General features: G+C 40.2%; 1 protein-coding gene across 5 annotated transcripts in view; it reads left to right on the top strand.

Annotated features, from left to right (window-relative positions):
- The window catches only part of ZHX3 (zinc fingers and homeoboxes 3), a 97,109-nt gene that overhangs the window by 28,465 nt on the left and 52,496 nt on the right, over positions 1 to 16,148 (top strand). For 4 of the 5 annotated variants that reach the window (XM_037164505.2, XM_037164508.2, XM_037164509.2 and 1 more), the window contains exon 2: positions 12,916 to 13,034. The gene's annotated coding sequence lies outside the window, so the exon portion shown is untranslated. The remainder of the gene's footprint in view (positions 1 to 12,915; positions 13,035 to 16,148) is intronic. The other variant, XM_037164510.2, reaches the window with a different exon arrangement.

The following is a 16,148-nucleotide window of genomic DNA, read 5'->3' as shown; positions in this document are numbered from 1 at the left end:
ATGAACAACATGAGGTGTACCAAGGGAGACATCAGTCCGTATCCAGTTCAATGATATAATCAGCCCTTTATATTCAAATTTGGAATAAAACCAGATCTCTTTTATTTTCTTTCTGTTTGTGACTATGGAGTTATTTATGAACCTGAAATATGAAGCCCAATTACATTGAACAATACAATTGAAACTAAGTTATCATTCACCAGATGCCTAGTAATTATTGGAAATGGTTATATATTCAGTAGTATTTAGGTTTATTAGTTAGCAGGTCTAAAAAGTGTGTTGATTAATTTTTAAAACTTTGCAAATGTTTGTGTCCATTCAACTTAACACCTTAATATTAAATAATTGTGAAGTACATAGAGTTAACTAAACAAAATTATAGAGTGCTGAAATTCAAAGGGGCTTTAAAGATAATTCAGGATAGTTGCCTTTCCAGTGCAGAATTGCCCCCAGGCTATGCCCAACACCTCTGGTGATGGAGAATGTCTAACTAAAGGCCACAGGTCGTGTGCATATAATATAAAGGTGGAATTTGTCCGCTATGAGACGGGAGTGGTAGTTAACTATGGGAAACTTTTGGGCCCTATCTGTAAATACAGTTTGTTTTTTCTCTCAAAATGTCATTCTGCTCAACTAAGACTTGTCTTCTGCAGTCCAGCTTTTCTGCCTGTGGACCTTCAGTCTGTCATCCTTCTGGTAAAATTTGGCATTGGTTGGGTAAATACCCCAAATTCTTTTTAGTCTTCTAAATGTGTACTTACTTAGAGCACACAATTCTAACCATGTATTTATTTAGCAAATATTTGATAAGTGTCTATTGTGTGCAGTCACTGTTCTGGGCAAAAGGGACGATAGCACTGAGCACAAAGTCACTACCATGGTGAAGATTTCAAGTTCGTGAATGAGTGGCTCTCAAGTTGCAGTCAAACAGGAAAGAAAGGAAATGAATCAGGTCTGAGGGAGATGATGATTCTGGTTTGGGACCAGTCGAGCTTGGGAGGCAGTGGGCCGTTCAGGAGCACATGTTGTGTGGGCAGCTGCCTCTGTGGTCGAGAGAAAGCCGGCTTTGGGCGTTGTTGGCGTGCAAGGTGGGTTTTGAAGCAGTCGGAGCCGAGGAAGTCAACGTGGGAACCGGAGCCGTCTGAGAGCAGGAGAGTCTCCAACGGCCTGAGTCTTGGTGCCGTGTTAGTAGCAAATACATGTTACGAATTCATTCATTTGATCAACAGCTGTATTCCTTTGTAAGTAATTATGTGAAAAGCATTCTTTATTTGGTAATTGTAACATTACGAAGCAAGTGCCATTTTCTCATTACTTTGGTGGAACTCTTTTCTATGACAGAGGTTTGAGAAGTGGAGGTTTTTGTGAGATCACTTTTCTTTTTAAAATTATGTAAATAATATACAAACATGTATATACAGTTATTAACAGCCCAAATATATGCAAGTATCGAGAGTACAGTTTGTGCTTTTTACCTCTCTTCTCACCCTTCTCCCACCCAAGACTTCGTTTTCTGTTACGACTTTCCACGTACTGCTTTTCTAAGAGAAACTGTGCTCCGAACAGTCTGGGTTGGTGACTGGAGAATGCTGTTGTTCGTGTTTGTCTTTGACTCTCAGTGCCCATGATGCTCACTGATGGCCTCTCCAGGGGATGTACTTGGCCTTCGCCCTTAGTGGTGGGTGACCTTGCTTTTTAGAGGAAGTCATTCAACTGCATAGTTAGTAGACAGCTGAAGCTCCCGATTATGGACTTTTGCAAGCTGTACAGTAGCTGCACAGGTGCAGGTGAGGGTGGGAGATCTCATTTCCAGAGTATAGAATGTCATTGGCATGTGAATCGTGTGTGCATGCGCATGTGCGAGCACAAACACATACACACACACACACACACACACACAAATGGGACATTTAAAGAATTGTGAAGTATCTTCAGCGACGCACTTGGTTTTGAGTGTGATTACCTGTAACACTGTCTAGCTAGTTAAAATAATTATCATCAGGGAATGTTAGTGAGAAGCAGTCATGAGACATTTTGTTAGCTTGCTGTTTGCCCGGTTTTACTTTATGTAATGGACCTAGACTTCTAGAGTTAATGCGTGGCCATCATTTAGAGGTGGGCCTCATTAGAGGCATCGAAAGCCTGATTCTGTCTAATGAGAAGAGCAATTACATGATTGCCCTTGGTGTTGGCAGCATACCCTTTAGTTCTGTGACTTTTTCCAAAGGTTCTGGTTAATTTTTTGTATTTCTATGCCTGTTTTCTTTCAAGAATTCTTATTAGCAGTTGCATTGCACTGTCAAGATTTAACTGTAAGTTTTACTAATTTCTTTGATCAACACTGCTTCCTGTATCCCAAATTGAATTTTTCCTCCTACTTTTTAAAAATCCTCACCCCAGGATACAGTGTATGTTTATTGACCTTAAAGAGAGATAAGTGAGAGAAGAAAGGGGAGGGGAGGGGAGGGGAAAAACAGACAGACAGACATCGATCTGAGAAAGAAACACTGATGTGAGACAGAAACATCGATTGGTTGCCTTCCACATGCACTCAGACCAGGGATCATACCCTCAACCTAAGTGTATGCCCTGACTGGGAACCGAACTTGCAGTCTTTTGGTGTATGGGATGATGTTCCAACCAGCTGAGACATCCAGCTAGGGAGACTTTCATTTCTTAATGCCTTTGAGGTCCACCCATGTTGTTGCAAATGGTAAGATTTCATTCTTTTGTATGGCTGAATAATATTCCACTGCAGACCACATTTTCTTTATCTATTCATCCATCGATGGGCAATTAGATTGTCTCCATATTTTGGTTATTGTAAGTAATGCTATAACAAACGGGGTGGTAGGTATGTCTTTTTGAGTTAGTGTTTTCATTTTCTTAGGGTAAAGGCACAGAAATGGACTTGCTGGACCGTATATGGTAGTTCTGTTTTTAATTTTTGGTTTCCATACTGCTTTCCATAGTGGCTGCACCAGTTTACACTCCCACCAATAATGCCCGAGGGTTACCTTTTCTCCACATCCTTGACAGTTCTTATTAGTTGTTGTTGTTTTTGATAACAGCCATTCTTACAGGTATGAGGTGATAATTCATTGTGGTTTTGATTTGCATTACCCTGATGATTAGTGCTGTTGAGCATCTTTTCCTGGACCTCTTGGCCATTTGTATAATAACTGGTATTTTTCAAAACCTCTCCAGGTGGTTCTGATGTGCATGCAACCTGTTGAGAACCCTGGTTGTGTGATCAGAGTGGTAATGTAGTGGGTTCCCTCAGCATAAGTGGGGATTATTCTTCCAGGGTACAGGATCCCTGGTCCTGCTCAGTGGTTGGGATATTTATTCCTCGGGGTTCTGGGTGAGTGTGTGCCTTGTCATGTGTGCTGCCATTTCTTTGTCCTCTAGTTTTGGCTCTCGTGTGGCTGGTCCCTTGTTGCTGATCCCCCACTTTATTAGAGAGCTGTTCTCATACCTTAGCTTTCTCAGAACATTGGAGGAGACAGACCTTAATTATCCTCCTGGCAATCTCTGGCCCACTTCCATATCCAGCTTCCACTCTCTCTGAATTTGGATGTATTTCCCCCCAAGAATCTCTTGGGCACATGTACAGTTTTAGAAATCTCTTCTTTTGCTTGGTTCAAGTTGAAGGTTCCTCTTACAACTGCCCTATAGTTCAGTTCTGATGGCTTTTTGTTTGTTTTTGCCCAGAATTCTTCACCATTCTCCTGATGGCATACTTCCTGTTGATCTTGTGATATTGTGAATTTATTCTTAGTGTTATGTTTTTATAATATATATTTTTACTGTTATAATAAATAATTAGTCTTTTAAGTTGTCATATTCAAGAAAAGGGAGAACTACATTCTAATGCTCCATCATTTGTCCTGAACCAGAAGTCCCCAAACACTTTTTGGTTACCTTCGAAAAGTGTCAGATAGCCAAGGAATTTAGCATAGACTGTTGATAGAAGTGGTTACATCAAATGAAAAATTGTTTCATTCCATTAGTGAAAAATGAATTTAAAGTTGTTAGATACCATTTTCACAAATCAAACTAGCAGAGAGTGTTTGGGGGAGTTATAGTGGGTGATGTAGTGTGGGATGGGGAGTATGTGTATGTGAGAGACAGAGAGAGAACCTTTAAGGCTGGAAAGGGAGAGAAGTACAGACATTCTTATATGCTGCTTGTAGATTGAAAATTGATGTAACTCTCAATGCAGTTGGGCAATATGGGCCTTGAAAATGTTCATATTCTTTGACCTAGGGATTCACATACTGGCAGCCAATCCCAAGGAAATAATCATAGGTTAAGCAATGATTTATATATAGAAATGTTTATCTCCACATTATAAAGTAAATAAAAACAAAAACAAAATGAACATGTTCAAGTGCCTGACACTGAGTAGTTGTGAAATTATGGGACATTTATGTGACTAACAAAATTCCACAAGCAAAAGGAAACTAACAAAAATAAATGTTTAGAGAGATTTTAATAACAAAGGGAAAACGCTCATGTAGCTTTTAATGATGCTAGGTGGAAAAAACATATTTGAAAACCGATTTATCCAGAATACCAATTCTATAAGAAAAATGTGTATTCAAAGAAAAGTAAAATTTAATAGTAGTGGTTATTTTTATAAATTGGATTATGTGAGTTTCCCCCCTATAGTTTTATACTTTTCTGTATTTTCTACATTTCTGCAATAAGTATATTATAATCAGGAAATATCATAATTCGCTGTTATTTCTGAATTGCCAAGCTGTCTCATGGAGAAATAAGAATGGCGAACAATTACATGAAAATATTTAATATCAGTAATAAAAGTGCAAAGAATGCTCAGGAACACAGAAAATGTTACATATATATGTGAAAAAAGTAACTGCGTACACTATGGTCCCAATTTAGTTAAAATTGTGTGTATGTATCAAAATGTTGACTGTGCTTATCTCTAGGTAGTAGATATTTTTCAGGTGCTTTTAATTTTCTTTATTAAACTGGGAACCGAACTTGCAGTCTTTTGGTGTATGGGATGATGTTCCAACCAACTGAGACATCCAGCTAGGGAAACTTTCATTTTAATGCCTTTGAGGTCCATCCATGTTGTTGCAAATGGTAAGATTTCATTCTTTTGTATGGCTGAATAATATTCCACTGCAGACCACATTTCCTTTATCTATTCATCCATCAATGGACAATTAGATTGTCTCCAGTCTAATTGGAGACATGGACTATGATTTGGACTTATGATTGGACATAGACATGGACTATGATTTGGACTATGTCAGTCTTCTCCCCTACAGTCTATCTGCTCTTCTGCATCTTCCAGTTTTCCTGCAGTAAATGTCTATTGCTCTTAAAATCAGGGGAAAATTTTTTTCATACATTAAAAAAAAAGTTACTTTTCCCAACCTCTACACTATGCTTTTCTGCTCTTAAAATGTGCTTTAAATATTTTAACTTAGATGTTGGAGTAGGAGAAATCTGAGAGAATTCTTTATGTAATTCAGTCTTAAAAATTAAATGAATACACTGATATAAATTTCTATACTATTTTGAAGAGGTTTATCCTCGCTTTGTCCAAGAAGCATGTTTGAGCCCTGGTCGGTGTGACTGGTGTGGCTGTTGCCCTGGGAACCCAAAGGTCACTGGTTCCCTGTCAGAGCAAATGCCCGGGGGGCCAGGCCCCCAGCTGGCCGCACACGAGAGGCAGCCAGTCAATGCTTCCACCGCACATCCATGTTTCTCTCCCTCTCTAAAAATCAATAAAGGTTTTTTTTTAAGTATATTTGAGTAGTTCAAATATCTTGCCCCTTTCTCAAAATGTTGGACAAATAGATGCAACATGCGGAAAACTGTCTTTTTGCCACTTTTACAAAGACTTTAAACTTTATTTCTAAAAATTGAGATATAATTTGTATATAGAAAAATGTACAGCTTTTAAATGTATAGTTCAGTAAGTTTTAACAAGCGTTTATACCCATGTTAATACCACCTAAAGATAATCTGATTTTTACCAACATAGACTAATTTTGATATTTTTCTAGAATGTTATATAAACAGAATCATATAATCTTTTATGTCTAGCTTCTTTTGCTCAACCTGATTTTGAGATTCATCAACATTGTATATATCAGAAACTTACTCTTTCTTTTTAATTGCCGAGTGGTATTCCATTGTATGAATACTGCCATTTGTTTATCCATTCTCATGATGGCAGACATGTGGGACGTGCCTGGGTTTGGACTATTTTAAAATCAGGGATGGTTGGCTTGTAGCTGTGTGGTAAATCCCAGCATGCCCCCGGCTTCTCTTTTCCTGTATAGCAGTGCTTACAAATGAGGCATTTACCGGATAGCGAAGGGCTCGTTTCCAAGAGCTTGTGTCCAAGACCACCACAAAGCTAGAGAGCAGAGAACAAAACGAAAGTGGCTCCGCCAAATCCGGGACAGACGCCTCAGGAGTTCAGCTCCTGGGCACGGAGTAGCAGGCCTGCAAATGAACTGAGAGCTCCTTTTACAGAAAGAAAAAATAGCAGGGTGGGGTGGGGTGCTTCCCCAGCCCAGCTGGCCCTGCAGCAGGTGTCACTGAGTGCCCTTCCAGGCTCCGTCCGATCTGCCTGAGGGGCTGCTGGGGAAAGGAGTGGCAGGGGACAGGAAGCGGTTGCAACGCAGCCCCTCACTGCTCTTACAAGACAAGCTACATAGAAAACATGGCCTCTTGGGGCAGATGGTTCGGTAACTGGAAAAGAACTCTCCCTAGACTAAGTGGTTGTCATCCGTTCAGATATTCAGTGTGTTACCCAAAAGCAGGAATTGTGAGTTCTGGGTTAAAGAGGCCCAGAATGTGTCTCTCTGTGACAGAACCGGGCACAGCATCCCCTGCACACCCATCTCACTCCTTGTAGAGTGCGCTGCCCTTTGTGCTACCACCAGCCAAGGAGAATAGGGCCTTCACCCCACTTCCCCGGGCACTGCCCCATTATCCCACCTGTCACCTGAATCTTGACACAGAGTGCAGGTTACCTTGGTGCAGACAGCGCTGAGGAAGTATGGAGGGAGAAGTATAGTTACTCAATTAGTATGTCGAAAACACTCTTGGAAGATGGGGAATTGTGTGGGCCCTGAAGGCAGGGTGCTCATCAGTCAGTGGCAGGATCAAAGGAGGGGGTACCCTCTGCACCTGCCATGCTGTAAGGGCTATGCAGTTCTCAAATTTATGGCAAAACTCATGCCAACAGTAAGCCTACCACCCGTGTTATGCTGACCAGCTTTGCTGGTAACTGAACTGAAAGAGTCTTTCGGTGCTTGGAGGCAGACAGCCGACAAGCGGCCCACTCCGCGTGCACTCTGGGCCGGCTTCCCCCAGCCTGCACTGCTGTTTGTTACCTCGATGCGTCAGCTTCTTACCTTCTCACCTTCTGGCCCCCACTTCTCAACTTTTTCCCCTTGCCCCCCTTTTTCTTGCTCTCTTCAACTTAAACTTTCTGGTAAGAACAAAATATAGGTAACATTTCCTGCCAAGGCACTGACCCTGAGCACCTTCCAGAAGATATTTTTATTGCCTTTAGTCTCATTGCAGATGACAAAATACATGGAATTAGATTTCTTTTTCCCATGATTTGGTTGTGAGTTGTTTACTTCAACACCAGATGGTATTTTTAAAAATATTTTATTTATCTTTAGAGGGGAAGGGAAGGAGAGAGGGAGAGAAATATCAATGTATGGTTGCCTCTTGTGTGTCCCCTGACGGGAACTGGCCTGCAACCCAGGCATGTGCCCTGACTAGGAATCGAACCGCGATACTCTGGTTCGCAGGCCTGAGCTCAATCCACTGAGCTACACCAGCCAGGTGGTATTTTCTGATTAAAATTATTTAAAAGTGATTTGATTCTTAAAACCCTGTTTGATATTACTGGATCACTTTGGACCCTGAATCCAATGTGCCCTGTATTGAGAAGAGATATAAACTGAAGCTTTGAAAAGTTGACACCAGGCCCTGGCTGGTGTAGCTCAGTGGATTGAGTGTAGGCCTGTGAACCACGCGATTGCAGTTCGATTCCCAGTCAGGGCACATGCCTGGGTTGCAGGCCAGTTCCCAGCAGGGGACACACAAAAAGGCAACCATACATTGATGTTTCTCTCCCTCTCTCCTTCCCCCTTCCCCTCTAAAGATAAATAAATAAAATCTTTACAAAAAAAAAAAAAGAAAAGTTGACACCAAACACAGGAAGTGAAGCAATCCCTGCCCCTCAGACTAATAATCTATCGGTCTTAAAATGACTTTTAGTTTGGGGGAATGTATAATTTCCTTGAAATTGCTAGTCTTAGAAAAAGCCACAGTTATTTTTCCCGGGTTACTATGTTGTCTTCAGTTCTAAGTTTGATGTGAGAGCAAAGAACAGATTGTGTCCAGCCCCAGTTACATTTATAACTTCAAACAATTGTTCTCTTACAGACTTTAGCAAAAAAAAAAATTTATAGAGAAAAGACTTTTCAAGCCTTCTCCCCAGCTTCCCAATTACAGTTGACAATTTAAGCTGCAGCAAGTGTGTTCAAGCACAGTCTTTGGTAAAGTAGTTCATGTTTCATAATCAATTTTGGGGATTTGAACTATAGCAGAGAGAATTCATGATACCATTCCACAAAGTCTGTTAAACAGCTTACTCTTATCAGTGAACATATGAGGCTCAGGAGTATCAATTCCTCTATTAGGAACGCAAGATCACGAAAATAAACTATGAGCCAGGGAAACCCAACCTTCACCAAAATCCTGGCAGCCTTTTTTGCAGAAATGAAAAAGTTGATCTTAAAATTCATGAGGAATTGCATAGGACTCTGAATAGTCAAAATGATCTTGAAAAAGAAGGATAAAGCTGGAGGATTCATGTTTCCCAATTTTAAAAATCTACAGTAATTAAAACAGTGTGGTACTGACATAAGGGTAGGCATATGGACCAATAGAGTGGAATAGAGAACCCAGAAATAAACCCACACATCTATAGTCAATCGATGTTTGACAAGGACATGGAGATCACTCAATGGGAGAAGGAGAATTTCTTCGATACATGGTGCTGAGAAAACGGGATAGCCACATGCAAAAGGAAGTTGGATCCTAACCTCACACCATATACTAAAATGAACTCAAAATAGATCAAAGACCCAAGTGTAAGAGCCAAACTCTTAGAAGAAAACAAAAGGCTAAATATTCATGCTCTAAGTTTTGTTAGTGGTTGCTTAGAAACGACATCAAAGGCTTAAGCAACTAAAGGAAAAATAGGTAACCTGGACTTCATCAAAGTTTAAAACTTTCGTGCAGCAAAGGAAACTATTAAGAAAATAGAAAGACAGGCAACAGAATGGAAGAAAATGATTTTCAAATCTGATAAGGACCTAGTATGCATAATATATATTTAAAAAAACTCTTACAACTCAACATTCAAAAGACAATTCAGTCAAAATATGGGCCACAAACATGTGAAAAGATGGTCAGCATCATTGGTCATTAAGTAAATGCAATTTAGAATCACAATGCAATAGGTACCTCTTCACACGCATAAGAGCGGCTGTAGTTTTTTAAACCCCAAACATACAGAAAATAAGTGGTGGTAAGGATGCACAAAAATCAGAACTCTCATATTTTTGTTAGTGAAAGAGTAAACTGGTGTAGCCATTGTAGAAAAGTTCCGCAATTTTTTAAAAAGTTAAATATAGAATTACCATATGATGCAGCAATTCTACTTCTAGGTACATACCCAGAATAATTGAGGACAGGTATTCAAACAAATACTTGCACTCAAATGTTCATAGCAGCACTATTCACAGTTGCCAAAATACAGGAACCCCCCAGACGTCTAACAGTGGATGAAAGGATGAACAAAATGTGGTATATCCATAAAATGGAAGGTTTTTCAGCCATAAAAAGGAATAACCATTGGCAATGTAGAAGAACCTGAAAACATCATGCTAAGTAAAAGAAGGCAGACACAAAAGATCACATAGTGTGTGATTGCATTTATATGAAATATCCAGGAAGGTAAATCATAGGCACAATCAAGCATATCAGTCGTTGGCGGGGCTGGAGCAGGGGAATGGTAGTGACTGCTTCACGAGTTCGAGGTTCCATTTTGGGATGACTGAAAACGTTTTGGAACCAGGTAGAGGTGATAGTTTTACAACATTGTGAATGCCACTGAACTGTGTACTTCAAAATAGTTCACTTTATGTTAGATCAATTTCACCTCACTTTTTAAAAAATTGCATCATATGGTTTTTGTGATCTCATAAATAACAGTGGCTTTGCTGTCATAGTTACCTTGTGACTGTTGGAACCCAGGTGCTTTATAGCATTAGTACATTGGGAAAGGTCTTTCCACTGTGGGCAGGAAAACTTGAAGATGGATTATCCCAAGTGGGTTTCTTTTTAATATAACAGTTAAGGAATATGGTTTTGCTTTTTCACTTTTATTTGTAGAAGCTAGTAAAACTTCTATCTTGAATGAGCCCTAGGTTTTAAAATGTAACCTAGTCTGATATTGGTTGGTTTCTTTACTTTGAAAAAGCACATTTAAAATAACTTTATATTATTTAGAGATGGAGCAGCTTCTGGTTTTATAAAAATTAAGAGTAATTTTTAAAAAAGAATCCAGGATATACCTGTGGAGTTGCGGTAAGATTTTTCTGATGGTTTGCTGTTTTCACTGCTGGAGATTTTTGTGGCACTTTATCTAGAACAGTCACAAGTGCTTTTTATTGTCAGTGGAATTGATGTCAGGAATAAGAAATTTCTGTTTTAGATCAATCAAGCAGAGCTTATGCAAAAACTAAAAACCTTAGTTTCTTATTTTTATCTTACACTTGTTGTTTTTTGAAGGAGGGACTTTAGATTAGGTTCTGGCAAAAAGCCTGAGATTGCAAAGCGCTTCTTACTGAGAAAGGTAGAAATGCCTTGCCGGTGATAAGGAAGCTTGTCTTTTTGACTGAAGTGGATGCGTCTGCCCCACAGCCCTGCTTCTGCCCCTGTTCTCCGTGGACTTGTTTCTCCAGCAGATGTGTTCCTGCCAGTTGTCTTGCACACTCGCACTTGATTCCTGTTATGATCCAAAATATGCCACTCAGGCTAAGAGTTCACAGACATAGAGCAAACAGAGCTAACTGGTTTGTGGTAGATCGAACCCACAGCTTTTGGCATCATTAGCATCGTGTCCCAGTGAACAGAACTAGAGAGTGAAATAATCGGTGCCTTGTTGAGTCAGAGCTTTGTGATTTTACAGTTAGAATCTGGTAAGCACAGTAGACTATCTGGAATAAATCGAATAAGCTGAAGTAGTGGGTGAATGTGTGTATTCAGCTTAAAATAATTATTGCTTCTGACTTCCATAAAATTAAGATTTCCTTTTTGTGATGTGCACTGGATAATTTTTTTAAATAAGAAAAGCTTAGTCTTTAAGTTATGGAGAATTAAAAGCTAAGTTTCTCGCCCTGGCTGGTGTGGCTCAGTGGTTGAGTACTGGTCTGTGAACCAAAGGGTCACCGGTTTGATTCTCAGTCAGGGCACATGCCTGGGTTTCGGGCCGGGTCCTCAGTAGGGGGCACATGAGAGGCAACCAGACATTGATGTTTCTCTCCCTCTCTTTCTCTCTCCCTTCCCCTCTCTAAAAAATAAATTAAAAAATTTTTTTGAAAAGTTAAGTTTTTCAATAAAGTGTTAATCCAAAAAGAGCTAATTTAACCAGACACTGAACTACTATACCACGACAGCTGTAGAAGGAAGTGAACTAGGTGGATGAGACTCACGCGAGATTACATTTGCCCAGGAACCTCTGCCTATGAACAGTGATTAGTGCACTTCTTGCCCAATTTACTTAATCTTTCTGTGCTGTAGTTTCCCCATTGGGCAACTGAATACTAGAATCCACCTCACAGAGTTGTTATAAAGATGGAATTAGTTGATGTGGATAAAGCTCTTAGAACAGTGCCTGACCCAGAGTTAGACTGGCTCAGTGCACGTTAAAGACATAAGAACGATGGTGAAAGATAAGCAGGAGCTCCTTTGCTGAGGGGTGCCTTTTGAGGGGCAGACTTGTTTACATTCACGGATACCCGTAGTCCCAGCCCTCTAGTGCAAGATGCACGGTTCCGATGAGGTTCCGAGACCCTCTGGCATAGCTCTCTTTAGGGCTGTTTTACTGCTAATGGACATCTCATCCAACAAAATGCTTTGGGAAGGAAGGAATTTTAAGATCGCATGAAGCATCTCTGGTGGTTTGTTGAATACATAGTGATTGTCTAACTTTTTCACCAAAAGTTACTGTGCGCTCATCATTGGCACTGGGCAGAATGGGATGACACTGGGGTACTTGGTCAGAAACAAAGATGAACATAACCTAGTTTGGGGGCTGGAACTCACAGCTTAGACCATTTCGGTACCTCTAGATTCCATGGTAGGAAAACCCCAGGGCTCTGAACAGAAGAGCGTCAGAAAATAGTGCATCCTTGATGGTGTGCGTCCTTGGAGCTGTAAGGCCACGGGCCAGTTAATTTTTATCATTTCTGCTAAGCTACCTCAAACTTAGCTAGGAGGGAGAAATGGAAATTCATTGGTAAAAGAAGGTTAAAATTACAACTTTTAATGAATCATCTTGTTCTGATCTATTATCAGAGACAATTGAGTTTGCCTTTCTTCCATTTATATTTTTCATTTTCTACTAGCATTTTAAGTAGTTTAAAATGGCTAGTTTGTATTTTAATGACCTCTTTCGACTCTCCCCACCACAGTGGCTTTTCTATGCGTGTATATAGTTCTGGTGAAAATGAATTAGGAAAGCAGACTGATGCGATTGGATAACTCAGCTCTCCAGAATATACTTGATCTTTTTTCTCATGAAGTGATGATGTGCTGCTTCTTTTATAGGACTGAATTACAACTGCAGAAGCAACAACAAGTGAACCTTTAAAGATGTACACGGGCTGCATAAAGTAAAGAGACAAACTGGAGAAACTGATGAAGTAAGAAAAAAGTATGTTTCCCAGGTAAATAGTATGCTCCTGAATTTTAGCAAGTTTCCTGCTATAACAATTACCATAATTGTTGTAATTTACTCCTTGTATTGTTGTTAAACTGTTTTTAATTTTCTCCTTCAGTTTTTAATTGCTGAGCTCTTTGATCGCATGATTTTTTTTAAAGTTAATCTAAAAAATCTGTATTGAACATGGAATTTATGTTATTTCTTAGGTCATTTAGGGACCTGTTGTATCTTAGGTTGACCACTGTGTGTTATAAAAGCAGAGGTACGTGTTGTGTCTCTGTGATGTGCGGGTTTAGTCCAAGGTCAACTTTTTGTTTGAGTGAAGAACTTACACTTCCGCTTTATTGAATTACTGCCTTAAAAAACCAGAGCACTAGTCTGAGTTCTCAGTTTCCAAGCTACATTCTGCAAGATGGGTGGCACTGCTTTCAGAAACAGGAGACATTTTTCAGTGCCTTCACTTGATGGAATAGACGTGTCCTAGTAAAGTTTTATTATATTCACTTTAGTTGGGAACTCAGTTTATTCTGTTATTCAGCTATTTACAAAATTAGATCTTGGGGGTTTTGGTTGTGGTTGTCATCAACAACCACAACCAAACATTTTTTAAATAAAGGAAATCTACTGCCTTACTTTTCATTATAAAGTCAAGAGCCCCTTTCCAGGCTGCTGAGTAGAAATTTTGGGGAAAAAGCAGAGGAAATTAAGTCAGAGTCACCCGTGGCAGTAGTGCTGGAAGTTCCGTGCACACATTCTCACTTAGACATGGCAACATCGCTCCTTCTCCACAAGCCTGGGGCCACCCAGCCCAAGGGAAGCTGTAGCTTCTGGAACTTCCTGCCTCATGGTGGATTTCGGGAGGGTTTACTGTTGGACATATGGTGAATTCCAGCTAGCTCTTTCTTTAACTGAGTCATCAAGCTGAGTAAAAACTATTTAGTCCTCTTGTATATCAGTCCTCCAAATTAAAAACGGCATAAGACAAGTTTATTTGCAAGTGAACTTGCGTACACATTTTCTGATGCTCGTCATTACGTTGACTCCTGCCTCAGATCTCCTCCCAGACAGCCAGCCCGCCCTCCTCCTTCGTCAGGTTTCTGTGTGGGGCTGAAGTTGATGGGAAGGCCAAAGCCAGTTTTCTGTGATATCCGTGTCTTTAGCCAGTACCTGGCAACGTGGGGCTGCCTTGCCTGGCTCCAACTTACCTTACTTTTCCCATTCCACTCCTACCTGCCAGGTATGATGTTGTACTTATTCTACACATCATGCCTTTTCTGTTTTTCACCTTTAAGATCTTTTCATATTAACCTGTCACTCTTCAGGGCACATACCGTTTAACTCAGCAATTGCATTTCTAGGAATTTATCTCACATATGAGCTCACACAGGTATGCAGATAACTCTGTAGCTCCTCAGCCTCGTGCAATCTTCCTATCTCCCTGCACTTGGACAGAGACGGTTTCTGGTTTATAGGCCGTGTCTGCCTCCATAGGTAGCAGCTTCTGCCAGTGTCTTGTGGTCCTTCCAAAGTATTTTGGGTTTTCTTTTCAAAATAGCTAATTCCTTCCTTTTAAAAAAAGTTCTCTTGAGTTGTTTTTGTTGGTTGTTTCTCAAGATTATTTAGTTGTATGTTTATTATTTATTTATATATTTTAAAAGATTTTATTTATTTTTAGACAGGTGGGACGGGAGAGGGAAAGAGATGGAGAGAAATGTCAATGTGTGGTTGCCTCCCACGTGCCCTCCACCTCGGACCTGGCCTGCAACCCAGGCACGTGCCCTGACTGGGAACTGAACCAGCGCCTCCCTAGTTCACAGGCTGGCACTCAGTCCACTGAGACACACCAGCCAGGGCTATTTATTATTTTTTTGCCAATACTTAAATTTTTCTGTATTCTTTTTTCTTCCCCATAGGCTGTAGTTTTTTTATGTAGAGATTTTGGTACATTTTCTAACTCCTTGTATCTTGCAAGCTGAATAGTGTTGGATTTTCGTCTTTTATTTGGCTAACCTTGAAGATTCTATAACTTATGTGTGAATTTATCATCTTTAATTTATGGTTAATAGTACATTGGTTATGTTTTCTGTATACAATCTGTTTCTTAATTTTTATATTTCTTGTCTCTTTTCTGTTCTGTTATATGAAGTGTTTTCTTCCCTCCTTTTCAGCTTAAAAAATTTTAAAGGTGAACAAACTTTTGAATTCTCCTATTGCTAAAAATAACATTTGTTTCTATATCTATTTACTATCATTAAAGGAAAAATAGAACTTCCCTTTCCTTTCATACAAGGAAACTCAATTTCTCCGTTTTCACATCTCCTCTTCCTATTCAATATCTACTCTCATTACTATTTCCTTTTACCTTTTACATTGGTTCAGTGAGATGTGCTAATTCTTCTCAGCATCAGCCTGTTATTTGTAAGCATTTTGCTATTCTTGATTTAGTGAACAAGCACAGAGGCCTCACTCTGAGCTGGACTAACACTGAGCTCGGTGCTGCAACTACAAAGGTAAATGCAGTCTGTTCCTGCCTTCAGGCCCCCTTTCTGGTTGAGGAGGTGGCATGCATGCTGATCAACAGTAGCAAAAGGTGTGACGTGTCAGGTGACCTGGAGACACAGAGTGGGGGAAAGGGGGAGTGAAGTTTGTTGAGTCAGCAAAGGCATCCTGGGAGCTGAGTGCTACTGTACTTGTAGGGCTTTGTGAGATAATGGATAAGGCTGAAAGTACCAAAGTTCATCAAAGCCTCAAGCTACCAAGTGACTGGAAATGAGACTGGACAAAGGGATGTTGGGGCCAGGTGGTCAAGCATCTTGGATGCCTGGCCAACAAGTTTCAGTTTGTATCCTGTGGGCTGCACCACAAAGAATTTAAAGCAGGGTAGTAACATGCTTAACTTTGATTTTAGAGAGCAAATTCTGCCATGTGAAGCACTGCAGGGAGGAAGTCAGTCAAGGGGCTGGGGCAGTCATCTAGGCGAGGGGTGGTAGAACTTGAACGAAGTGGTAGCAACGGTGATGGAGAAGAGAAGATGAGGTGTTTTGAGGCAGTGTGAAAATTCTAGTGTTTGATTCAGGAGAGATTGGGAATGCAAGGGTGACTCAGAGGGTTTTCCGTT

Source organism: Artibeus jamaicensis, unplaced genomic scaffold (genome assembly GCF_021234435.1).
Source record: "Artibeus jamaicensis isolate MK-2021 breed Jamaican fruit bat unplaced genomic scaffold, CSHL_Jam_final contig_685, whole genome shotgun sequence".
NCBI lineage: Eukaryota > Metazoa > Chordata > Mammalia > Chiroptera > Phyllostomidae > Artibeus > Artibeus jamaicensis.
The sequence above is the reverse complement of the archived record's forward strand: the minus strand, read 5'-3'. Positions and strand labels throughout refer to the sequence as shown.